This window comes from Bos indicus x Bos taurus, chromosome 2 (genome assembly GCF_003369695.1).
Source record: "Bos indicus x Bos taurus breed Angus x Brahman F1 hybrid chromosome 2, Bos_hybrid_MaternalHap_v2.0, whole genome shotgun sequence".
Lineage (NCBI taxonomy): Eukaryota > Metazoa > Chordata > Mammalia > Artiodactyla > Bovidae > Bos > Bos indicus x Bos taurus.
Genome location: NC_040077.1, coordinates 225,509 through 238,626, shown reverse-complemented (window position 1 = coordinate 238,626; position 13,118 = coordinate 225,509). Strand labels below are relative to the sequence as shown.

The following is a 13,118-nucleotide window of genomic DNA, read 5'->3' as shown; positions in this document are numbered from 1 at the left end:
AAGACAGTCTTTCTTTTTTGTTTCTTTAAAGAAACTTCACTTCAGTCACTCAGTCATGTTTGAATCTTTGCAACCCCATGGACTGCAGCACGCCAGGTGTCCCTGTCCATCACCAACTCCTGGAGCTTGCTCAAACTCATGTCCATCAAGTCTGTGATGCTATCCAACCATCTCATCCTCTGTCATCTCCTTCTCCTCCTGCCCTCAATCTTTCCCAGCATCAGGGTCTTTTCCAATGAGTCAGCTCTTCCCATCACGTGGCCAAAATATTGGAGTTTTAGCTTCAGTGTCAGTCCCTCCAGTGAATATTCAGGGCTGATTTCCTTTAGGATGGACTGGTTGGATCTCCTGCAGTCCAAGGGACTCTCAAGAGTCTTCTCCAAAACCACAGTTCAAAAGCATCAGTTCTTTGACACTCAGCTTTCTTTATGGTCTAACTCTCACATCCATACATGACTACTGGAAAAGCCATAGCTTTGACTAGATGGACCTTTGTTGGCAAAGTAATGTCTCTGCTTTTTAATATACTGTCTAGGTTGGTCATAGCATTTCTCCCAAGGAGCAAGTATCTTAATTTCATGGCTGCACTCACCATTTGCAGTGATTTTGGAGCACAAGAAAGTGAAAACTCTCGCTACTTTCCATGAAGTGATGGGACAAGATGCCATGATCTTGGTTTTCAGAATGTTGAGTTTTAAGCTAGCTTTTTCACTCTCCTCTTTCACCTTCATCAAGAGGCTCTTTAGTTCTTCTGTACTTTCTGCCATAATGGTGATGATGTTTCTCCCTGCAATTTTGATTCCAGCTTGTACTTCAGCCAGCCAAGCATTTTGCATGATGTACTCTGCATATAAGTAAAATGAGCAGTGTGACAATATATAGCCTTGACCTACTAATTTCCTGATTTGGAGCCAGTCTTTTGTTCCAGGTCCAGTTCTAACTGTTGCTTCTTGACCTGCATACAGATTTCTCAGGAGGCAGGTAAGGTGGTCTGGTATTACCATTTCTTTAAGAATTTTCAGTTTGTTGTGATCCACACAAAGGCTTTGGTTTAGTCACTCAAGCAGAAGTAGATGTTTTTTTTCTGGAACTCTCTTGCTTTTTCTATGATCCAACAGATGTTGGCAATTTGGTCTCTGGTTCCTCTGCCTTTTCTAAATCCAGCTTGAACATATGGAAGTTCATGGTTCATGTATTGTTGAAGTCTGGCTTGGAGAATTTTGAGCATTACTTTGCTAGCATGTGAAATCAGTGCAATTGTGTGGTAGTTTGAGCATTCTTTGGCATTTCCTTTCTTTGGGATTAGAATGAACACTGACCTTTTCGAGTCCTGTGACCACTGCTGAGTGTTGCAAATTTTCTGGCATATTGAATGCAGCACTTTCACAACATCATCTTTTAGGGTTTGAACTAGTTCAACTAGAATTCCATCACCTCCACTAGCTTTGTTCATAATGATGCTTCCTAAGACCCACTTGACTTCGCATTCCAGGATGTCTAGCTCTAGGTGAGTGGTTATCTGGTCTTTTTTGTATTGGTCTTCTGTGTATTCTTGCCACCTCTTCTTAATATCTTTTGCTTCTGTTAGATCCATGCCATTTCTGTCCTGTATTGTGCCCATCTTTGCATGAAATGTTCCCTTGGTATCTCTAATTTTCTTGAAGAGGTCTCTAGTCTTTCCTATTCTATTGTTTTCCTCTATTTCTTTGCATTGATCACTGAGGAAGGCTTTATCTCTCCTTGCTATTCTTTGGAACTCTGCATTTTAATGTGTATATCTTTCTTTTTCTCCTTTACTTTTCACTTCTCTTCTTTTCACATCTATTTGTAAGGCCTCCTCAGACAACCATTTGGCCTTTTTGCATTTCATTTCCTTTGGGATGGTCTTGGTCACTGCCTCCTGTATAATGTCATGAACCTCCATCCATAGTTCTTCAGGCACTCAGTCTATCAGATCTAATCTCTTGAATCTATTTATCGCTTCCACTGCATAAATATAAGGGATTTTATTTAGGTCACACTTGAATGGTCTAGTGGTTTTCCCTACTTCCTTCAATTTATGTCTGAATCTGGCAATAAGGAGTTTCTGATTTGAGCCACAGTTACCTCCCAGTCTTGTTTTTGCTGACTGAATACAGCTTGTCCATCTTTGGATGCAGAGAACATAATCAATCTGATTTTGGTATTGATCATCTGGTGATGTCCATGTGTAGAGTCTTCTCTTGTGTTTTTGGAAGAGGGTGTTTGTTGTGACCAGTGCATGCTCTTGACAAAACTCTGCTAGCCTTTGTCCTGTTTCATTTTGAACTCCAAGGCGAAATTTGCCCGTTACTTCAGGCATCTCTTGACTTCCTACTTTTGCACTCCAGTCCCCTATAATGAAAAGGACATATTTTTTGGGTGTTAGTTGTAGAATTTCTTGTAGGTCTTTATAGAACTGTCCAACTTCAACTTCTTCAGCATTACTGGTTGGGGTATAGACTTGGATTACTGTGATATTGAATGGTTTGCCTTGGAAACAAACAGAGATCATTCTGTTGTTTTTGAGATTGCACCCAAATACTGCATTTTAGACTCTTTTGTTGACTATGAGGGTTAGTCCATTTCTTCTAAGGGATTCTTGCCCAAAGTAATAGATATAATGGTCATCTGAGTTAAATTTGCCCATTCCAGTCCATTTTAGCTCACTGATTCCTAAAATGTCAATGTTCCCTCTTGCCATCTCCTGTTTGACTACTTTCAATTTTCCTTGATTCATGGACCTAACATTCCAGGTTCCTATGCAATATTGTTCTTTATAGTATTGGACTTTACTTCCATCACCAGTCACATCCACAATTGGGTGTTCTTTTTGCTTTGGCTCCGTCTCTTTATCCTTTCTGGATTTATTTCTCCACTCTTCTCCAGTAGCATATTGGGGACCTACTGACCTGGAGAGTTCTTTCAGTGTCATATCTTTTTGCCTTTTCATACTGTTCATGGGGTTTTCAAGGCAAGAATACTGAAGTGGTTTGCCGTTCCCTTCTCCAGTGGACCAAAATTTGTCAGAACTCTCCACCATGACCCATCCGTCTTGGGTGGCCCTTTATGGAATGGCTCATAGTTTCATTGAGTTAGATAAGGCTGTGGTCCATGTAATCAGTTTGATTAGTTTTCTGTGAATGTAGTTTTCATTCTGTCTGCCCTCTGAGGGATAAGGATAAGAGGCTTATTGAAGCCTCCTGATGGGAGAGACTAACTGTGGGGGAATCTGGGTCTTGTTCTGATGGGTGGGACCATGCTCAGTTCAGTTCAGTTCAGTTCAGTCGCCCAGTCATGTCTGACTCTTTGCGACCCCCTAAATCGCAGCATGCCAGGCCTCCCTGTCCGTCACCAACTCCAGGAGTTCACTCAGACTCACGTCCATCGAGGCAGTGATGCCATCCAGCCATCTCATCCTCTGTCGTCCCCTTCTCCTGTCCCCAATCCCTCCCAGCATCAGAGTCTTCTCCAATGAGTCAACTCTTCGCATGAGGTGGCCAAAGTACTGGAGTTTCAGCTTTAGCATCATTCCTTCCAAAGAAATCCCAGGGCTGATCTCCTTCAGGATGGACTGGTTGGATGTCCTTGCAGTCCAAGGGACTCTCAAGAGTCTTCTCCAACACCACAGTTCAAAAGCATCAATTCTTCGGCACTCAGCCTTCTTCACAGTCCAACTCTCACATCCATACATGACCACGGGAAAAACCATAGCCTTGACTAGACAGACCTTTGTTGGCAAATTAATGTCTCTGCTTTTGAATATGCTATCTAGGTTGGACATAACTTTCCTTCCAAGGAGTAAGTGTCTTTTAATTTCATAGCTGCAGTCACCATCTGTAGTGATTTTGGAGCCCAGAAAAATAAAATCTGACACTGTTTCCACTGTTTCTCCATCTATTTCCCATGAAGTGATGGGACCGGATGTCATGATCTTCGTTTTCTGAATGTTGAGCTTTAAGCCAACTTTTTCACTCTCCACTTTCACTTTCATCAAGAGGCTTTTGAGTTCCTCTTCACTTTCTGCCATAAGGGTGGTGTCATCTGCATATCTGAGGTTATTGATATTTCTCCCGGCAGTCTTAATTCCCGCTTTGCTTCTTCCAGTCCAGCGTTTCTCATGATGTACTCTGCATATAAGTTAAATAAGCAGGGTGATAATATACAGCCTTGATGTACTCCTTTTCCTATTTGGAACCAGTCTGTTGTTCCATGTCCAGTTCTAACTGTTGCTTCCTGACCTGCATACAGATTTCTCAAGAGTCAGGTCAGGTGGTCTGGTATTCCCATCTCTTTCAGAATTTTCCACAGTTGATTGTGATCCACACAGTCAAAGTCTTTGGCTAGTCAATAAAGCAGAAATAGATGTTTTTCTGGAACTCTTGCTTTTTTGATGATCCAGCGGATGTTGACAATTTGATCTCTGGTTCCTCTGCCTTTTCTAAAACCAGCTTGAACATCAGGAAGTTCATCGTTCACGAATTGTTGAAGCCTGGCTTGGAGAATTTTGAGCATTACTTTACTAGCATGTGAGATGGGGCCATGCTCAGTAAATCTTTAATCCAATTTTCTGTTGATGGGTGGGGTTGTGTTTCCTCCCTGTTGTTTGACCTGAGACCAAACTATTGTGGAGGTAATGAAGATAATGGCGACCTCCTTCAAAAGGTCCCATACATGTACTGTCTCACTCAGTGCCCTCAACCCTGCAGCAGACCACCACCAACCCACACCTCTGCTGGAGACTCCTGGACACACACAGGCAAATCTGGGTCAGTCTCTTGTAGGGTCACTGATCCTTTCTCTCAGGTCCTATTGTGTACAAGGTTTTCCCTCCAAGAGTCTGTTTTTCCAGTCCTGTGTAAGTTTTGGTGGCTCTATGGTGGGGTTAATGGTGACCTCCTCCAAGAGGACTTATATCACACCCAGCTCTGCTGCACCCAGAGCCCCTGCCCCTGCGGCAGGCCACTGCTGACCTGTACCTCTGCAGGTGATACTCAAACACTCAAAAGCAAGTCTGTCTCAGTCTCTGTGGGGTCTCCTGGTGAGCACGTTTTGTTTGTCTGAGTGTCTCTGGCGGGTATGGGGTTTGATTCTAAATGTGATTTTGCCCCTCCTAATGTCTTGCTGGGGCTTCTCTTTTGCCCTTGGACATGGGATATCTTTTTTTGGTGGGATCCGTGGCTCAGACGGTAAAGCGTCTGCCTGCAATGCAGGAGACCTGGGATTGATTCCTGGGTTGGGAAGATCCCCTGGAGAAGGAAATGGCAATCCACTCCAGCACTCTTGCCTGGAAGATCCCATGGACGGAGGAGCCTGATAGGCTACAGTCCATGGGGTCACAAAGAGTTGGACACGACTGAGCGACTTCACTTCACTTCAACATTCTCCTGTCAATGGTTGTTCAGCAGTGAGTTGTAATTTTGGAGTTTTCACAGGAGGTGACAAGTGCACATTCTTCTTCTCTGCCATCTTGTGGAGTATTCTAATCTATACCCAGACCATAACCAGTTATACGATCTCAAGGAAGAGCAGGTTGGTCCCTCACTCCAACGCTGCCCCTGCCTTATAAAAACTTCCTTCCCTTCACACTCAACTTGCCCCAACCTGAACATTGAAAGAAAACCAGAAGACATTAAAAACAGTTGGAAAACATTAAAAACAATTGGAAAACATTAAAGACAGAGGCTGGTTGAAGGTGTTAATCTTTTTTCGTACAAAGGCAGAATCTATTTTAACTGTCCAGGGTGGCTTCTTGGAGAAGGAAATGGCAACCCACTCCAGTATTCTTGCCTGGAGAATCCCATGGACAGAGGAGCCTGGCAGGCTGCAGTCCATGGGATTGCAATGAGCTGGACATGACTAAGTGACTGACACTTTCACTTTCACTTTCAGGGTAGCTTCTGATGCTATGGCCTGGAGAGGATTTTGAATTCTCTGTGTGATCTCGACACAAGCAGAGATCAAGGGTCCATATTACAGGCCTTTTACAAGGCTGTTGTGCCCTGCTCCTGCTGTGTCTTCTGACATCACTGATATTCAACTTAGGGCAGAATTGTCAATCCCTGGCATGACAGTGTAAAGGTGAGAAAAGGAAGCTGGAGTCCTGTCACAGCACCTGGGGTCACAGGTGTGCTGGGTGTATGTGAACACTTCTTATGTCTGGATCCTAGACAAGAGTATTCTCTCTTGTTCTTGTGACCTTGAGGGCTACACCTCTCTCACAGGACCTTAGGGTGACTGGGACTCTTCATTACCGCATATTGCTTGAAATCACAGTGTCTGCTGGGTTGATGCTCCAGTAAACAAGCTATTGTTCTCCCATGGTCTGGGCTTGGTAATTCTGAGTTAATCCTCATTGTTTTTATTTGTTCATGAAGTCCTGAGATAGAGAAGTCATCTGGATGTTGTTGAATGTATTGGTCCTGCTCAGTGGGTGCTATCAATAACTGTGGTCCCACAGAGGGCCAGGGGCAGAAGTACCTCTCAGGCAGGGTAAAGCAACAGGGTCCTGGGCTTTGAGGTGCCAGATCAGTTTGTGTGTGAATTCCTTTCTTAGTTGAAATAGGGTGTATCCCGAACCTGCAGCTGCAGCCTGGAGGGTTTCATCAGTAAAACTTCACCTGTATTTCCTCAAAGCCAGTATGCTCAGAGCCAATGCACCCTACCATCTGGATGGCTTCCAGGTTTCAGGATCCAGAACCTCTTTTGGACTGAACAAAATGGTCCCTGTCATTGAAAATTTAGATTCCTCTACTTTCTAAAAATATGACACTTTTGGTATTTTTCTTCTCTAAATTTTAAGTTACTTGAAATTTAAACTAAAAAAAAAAAAAAAATACGTCAAGGGAATAACAGAGGATAGTATAGCAAATATCTGTATGTTTACCCCCCAAAATGAGGAAAATTTATTCCCTTTGCCTCAGGTTTTCTTGTTTGTTTTGTTTTTAAGAAATAAAATATTATAAATGAATGTAATATTCTCTATTCCTTCTCTCAACCCCAATATTATTCTGTCCTTCCCTCTCCTGAGGGGACTAAGCTCATATATCTGAGGCATATTACTATGAAAGGATTAATGGAAAGATCGTGGTTTGTGTGAGTCAACGTGGGATGGAAACTAACTTATGAGAGAAAAAAAACAGCAGCTTCATGAACAGCTGGCAGACAGCTTCCTGCATCCCACAGATCTCTCAGCATTCAGTGGCTGCCTCAGAGGAGGGCCACTTGGGTTTCTGCCATAGTCTGGAAGTAGCATCAGATGTGACCTGTTATAGTCCTTGCATGGGAAGTGATCCCATGGCCCTGCCCAATTGCAGGAGCTTGGGTAGTATCTGGCACAGAGAGCTGGGTGGTCACTGAGGTCTTACACAACTGTCCCTTGCTCCCTCTTTTTTACTTGTCTGTCTTTTTCCACTTCTTTCTCATTTTGGGAGTGGTCAGGGGTGTGGTCTGTAGGATTTCATACTTAGATATCCCCAAAGTGTCCTTTTGAACTAGCATGTGACTAGTTTGCCATGTGTGAGAGCAGAGTTCTACACATCTACATGTACAAGCGTGCCAATTGTTGTTAGAGCTCCTTTAGATTCACCATCCCTTCTCTAAACAGTAAATTCCGATAGAACGGATCACTTTATGGATTTATCTACTTAAACTGACAATTCAGGACAGTTTCTGTGAGTACTATGCCATTGGATTGGGCATTAGAGATTCCTTATCTATGTCTTGTCTGAATGGTCATTTCTTTCATATTGTGTAGAGTCTCTCTTCATCTCTGATCTGATCCCCTGCTTGTTTTATCTTTTTCTTATTATTTTCAATCATTTTTAAGAATTATTTTTTAAATCTCTTTTTTTTTCTTTTTTCTTTTTTAAAATTTTATTTTATTTTTAAACTTTACATAATTGTATTAGTTTTGCCAAATATCAAAATGAATCCGCCACACGTTTACATGTGTTCCCCATCCTGAACCCTCCTCCCTCCTCCCTCCCCATACCATCCCTCTGGGTCATCCCAGTGCACCAGCCCCGAGCATCCTGTATCATGCATCGAGCCTGGTCTGGTGATTCATTTCACATATGATGTTATACATGTTTCAATGCCATTCTCCCAAATCATCCCACCCTCTCCCTCTCCCACAGAGTCCAAAAGACTGTTCTATACACCTGTGTCTCTTGCTGTCTCGCATACAGGGTTGTCGTTACCATCTTTCTAAATTCCATATATATGCGTTAGTATACTGTATTGGTGTTTTTCTTTCTGGCTTACTTCACTCTGTATAATAGGCTCCAGTTTCATCCATCTCATTAGAACTGATTTAAATGTATTCTTTTTAATGGCTGAGTAATATTTCATTGTGTACATGTACCACAGCTTTCTTATCCATTCGTCTGCTGATGGACATCTAGGCTGCTTCCATGTCCTGGCTATTATAAACAGGGCTGCGATGAACATCGGGGTACACATGTCTCTTTCAATTCTGGTTTCCTCAGTGTGTATGCCCAGCAGTGGGATTGCTGGGTCATATGGCAGTTCTATTTCCAGTTTTTTAAGGAATCTCCACACTGTTCTCCATAGTGGCTGTACTAGTTTTCATTCCCACCAACAGTGTAAGAGGGTTCCCTTTTCTCCACACCCTCTCCAGCATTTATTGCTTGTACACTTTTGGATCGCAGCCATTCTGACTGGCGTGAAATGGTACCTCATTGTGGTTTTGATTTGCATTTCTCTGATAATGAGTGATGTTGAGCATCTTTTCATATGTTTGTTAGCCATTTGTATGTCTTCTTTGGAGATATGTCTGTTTAGGTCTTTGGCCCATTTTTTGATTGGGTGGTTTATTTTTCTGGAATTGGGCTGCAGGAGTTGCTTGTATATTTTTGAGATTAATTCTTTGTCAGTTGTTTCATTTGCTATTATTTTCTCCCATTCTGAAGGCTGTCTTTTCACCTTGCTTATAGTTTCCTTTGTTGTGCAGAAGCTTTTAATTTTACATAGGTCCCATTTGTTTATTTTTGCTTTTATTTTTTATTTATTTATTTTTTACAGTTCTTCTTTTTTCTTTTTTTAATTTTATTTTATTTTTAAACTTTATAATATTGTATTGGTTTTGCCAAATATCAAAATGAATCTGCCACAAGTATATATGTGTTCCCCATCCTGAACCCTCCTCCCTCCTCCCTCCCCATACCATCCCTCTGGGTCGTCCCAGTGCACCAGCCCCAAGCATCCAGTATCGTGCATCGAACCTGGACTGGCGACTCATTCCATATATGATATTATACGTATTTCAGTGCCATTCTCCCAAATCATCCCACCCTCTCCCTCTCCCACATAGTCCAAAAGACTGTTCTATACATCAGTGTCTCTTTTGCTGTCTCGTATACAGGGGTATTGTTACCATCTTTCTAAATTCCATATATATGCATTAGTATATTGTATTGGTGTTTTTCTTTCTGGCTTACTTCACTCTGTATAAAGAGGTGGGTCATACAGTATCCTGGTGTAATTTATGTCGGAGACTGTTTTGCTTATGTTCTCCTTTAGGAGTTTTATAGTTTCTGGTCTTATGTCTAGATCTTTAATCCATTTTGAGTTTATTTTTGTGCATGGTGTTAGAAGATCATGGCATCTGGTCCCACCACTTTATGGGAAATAGATGGGGAAAAAGTGGAAACAGTGTCAGACTTTATTTTTCTGGGCTCAAAAATCACTGCAGATGGTGACTGCAGCCATGAAATTAAAAGACGCTTACTCCTTGGAAGGAAACTTATGAGCAACCTAGATAGCATATTCAAAAACAGAGACATTAATTTGCCAACAAATGTCCGTCTAGTCAAGGCTATGGTTTTTCCTGTGGTCATGTATGGATGTGAGAGTTGGACTGTGAAGAAGGCTGAGTGCTGAAGAATTGATGCTTTTGAACTGTGGCGTCGGAGAAGACTCTTGAGAGTCCCTTGGACTGCAAGGACATCCAACCAGTCCATCCTGAAGGAGATCAGCCCTGGGATTTCTTTGGAAGGAATGATGCTAAAGCTGAAACTCCAGTACTTTGGCCACCTCATGCGAAGAGTTGACTCATTGGAAAAGACTCTGATACTGGGAGGGATTGGGGGCAGGAGGAGAAAGGGACGACAGAGGATGAGATGGCTGGATGGCATCACTGACTCGATGGACGTGAGTCTGAGTGAACTCTGGGAGTTGGTGATGGACAGGGAGGCCTGGCGTGCTGCAGTTCATGGGGTTGCAAACAGTCGGACACGACTAAGAGACTGATCTGATCTGATGGTGTTAGAAAGTGTTCTAGTTTCATTCTTTTACAAGTGGTTGACCAGTTTTCCCAGCACCACTTGTTAAAGAGATTGTGCTAAGGGGAAAGTTCATAGTTTTTCTCCTGTAATTGAGATCTAATCTTACTGCATAATGGTCAGAAAATATGCTTGGAATGATTTCAATTTTTTTGAATTTACCAAGGCTAGATTTATGGCCCAGGATGTGATCTATCCTGGAGAAGGTTCCATGTGTGCTTGAGAAAAAGGTGAAATTCATTGTTTTGGGGTGAAATGTCCTATAGATATCAATTAGGTCTAACTGGTCTATTGTATCATTTAAAGTTTGGGTTTCTTTGTTAATTTTCTGTTTAGTTGATCTATCCATAGTTGTAAGTGGGGTATTAAGGTCTCCCACTATTATTGTGTTATTATTTCCCCTTTCACACTTGTTAGCATTTGTCTTACATATTGCTTTGCTCCTATGTTGGGTGCATATATATTTATAATTGTTATATCTTCTTCTTGGATTGATCCTTTGATCATTATGTAGTGTCCTTCTTTGTCTCTTTTCATGGCCTTTATTTCAAAGTCTATTGTATCTGATATGAGCATTGCTACTCCTGCTTTCTTTTGGTCTCTATTTGTATGGAATATCTTTTTCTAGCCCTTCACTTTCAGTCTGTATGTGTCCCTTGTTTTGAGGTGAGTCTCTTGTAGCCAACATATATAGGGTCTTGTTTTTGTATCCATTCAGCCAGTCTTTGTCTTTTGGTTGGGGCATTCAACCCATTTACGTTTAAGGTAATTATTGATAAGTATGATCCCATTGCCATTTACTTTATTGCTTTGGATTTGAGTTTATACACCCATTTTTTTGTTTCCTGTCTAGAGAAGATCCTTTAGCCTTTGTTGTAGAGCTGGTTTGGTGGTGCTGAATTCTCTTAGATTTTGCTTGTCTGTAAAGCTTTTGATTTCTCCTTCATATTTGAATGAGATCGTTGCTGGGTACAGTAATCTGGGCTGTAGGTTATTTTCTTTCATCACTTTAACTATGTCTTGCCATAGTTTCTGTTGAAAGATCAGCTGTTATCCTTATGGGAATTCCCTTGTTGTTTTTCCCTTGCTGCTTTTAATATTTGTTATTTGTGTTCGATCTTTGTTAATTTGATTAATATGTGTCTGGGGTACAAAAAAGATCTTTATGACCCAGATAATCACGATCGTATGATCACTGACCTAGAGCCAGACACCCTGGAATGTGAAGTCAAGTGGGCCTTAGAAAGCATTACTACGAACAAAACTAGTGGAGGTGATAGAATTCCAGTTGAATGATTCCAAATCCTGAAAGGTGATGCTGTGAAAGTGCTGCACTCAATATGCCAGCAAATTTGGAAAATTCAGCAGTGGCCACAGGACTGGAAAAGGTCAGTTTTCATTCCAATCTCAAAGAAAGGCAATGCCAAAGAATGCTCAAACTACCACACAATTGCACTCATCTAACATGCTAGTAAAGTAATGCTCAAAATTCTCCAAGCCAGGCTTCAGCAATATGTGAACCGTGAACTTCCTGATGTTCAAGCTGGTTTTAGAAAAGGCAGGGGAACCAGAGATCAAATTGCCAACATCCACTGGACCATGGAAAAAGCAAGAGAGTTCCAGAAAAACATCTATTTCTGCTTTATTGACTATGCCAAAGCCTTTGACTGTGTGGATCACAATAAACTATGGAAAATTCTGAAAGAGATGGGAATACCAGACCACCTGATCTGCCTCTTGAGAAATATATATATATATATATATATATATATATGAAGTTTGCTTTAAAAAAATAGGTCTCTCTCTGTCTCTCTTTTTTTTTTTTGCAAAGTAATAATAGGTTATAAAAATGAAAATTAAAGGAGTAATAGAGGACTTAAAAATTAAAAGAAATAAATAATGATAGTAAAATATATATCTAGGACCTTCTCTGGTGTTGTGGGCAGTGTGGTGTCAGTTCATTTTCGGATAGTTCCTTGATCCAGCTTATATTTCTCAAGATCTATAGGCCCCTTCCTATGTAGTCGGTACTAAGTACAGGGTTTTAATCTATTGCACCTGTCACTTCCAAGGCAGTTCCCTCTGTTTTAGCTTCTTCTGTTTGGTGGTCTCTTCAGTGTCTGATTTCCACCCTGACACAAGGGGGGTGGTGGTGGACACTTTTTTTAAGGCTCACTTGTTCAGTCGTGCTGTGGGGAGGGAGGGATGCTGCAAACAAATAGCACTGGCATCTGTGGGGAGTGCTCGCAGTGTCTCAGCCACACTGGGCCTGCCCCTGCTCACGGTGCATGTGCCCTCCCTGCCCACACAGCTCAGGCTCTAGGTTGCTCCACTGGGAACTGTCCAAGGCTGGCTCTGGGCTGCATGCACCTCCCAGGTCTAAGCTGCTCAGGTTCAGGCACTCGGGTAGTCCTCAGAGGCGCAGACTCCATAGGTCCTGCATTTTGTGCCCTTCCCAGGTCTGAGCAGCTCAGGTGATGAGGTGTTTGGTGAGCCCAGTCACTGCGACTTATCGCCTCTGCCGTCCCTGCCCCTCGGTTTTCTGGGTGTACAACTGATGCACCTTCTCAGGTGGATGATGACTGTCCAGAACCCCACGAAGTCTTAGCAAAGAAGCCTGCTTGCAATTTTGTAGATAATGTCTCTCTGGGGCTGCGATTGCCCCCTTCCGGCTCTGGCTGCCCGTCACTGGAAGGGGATGGTCTGCAGCCTGCTAGTTCTGTTCAGTCCTTTGTTCTGTGCGCAGTGCTGGTGGTGTCTTAGGGCTTTTCGCATGGTAGCTATCCCACAGTCTGG

General features: G+C 42.3%; 1 protein-coding gene across 3 annotated transcripts in view; it reads left to right on the top strand.

Annotated features, from left to right (window-relative positions):
* OCA2 (OCA2 melanosomal transmembrane protein) overlaps window positions 1-13,118 on the top strand; it is a 285,968-nt gene that overhangs the window by 243,945 nt on the left and 28,905 nt on the right. The window lies entirely within an intron of this gene.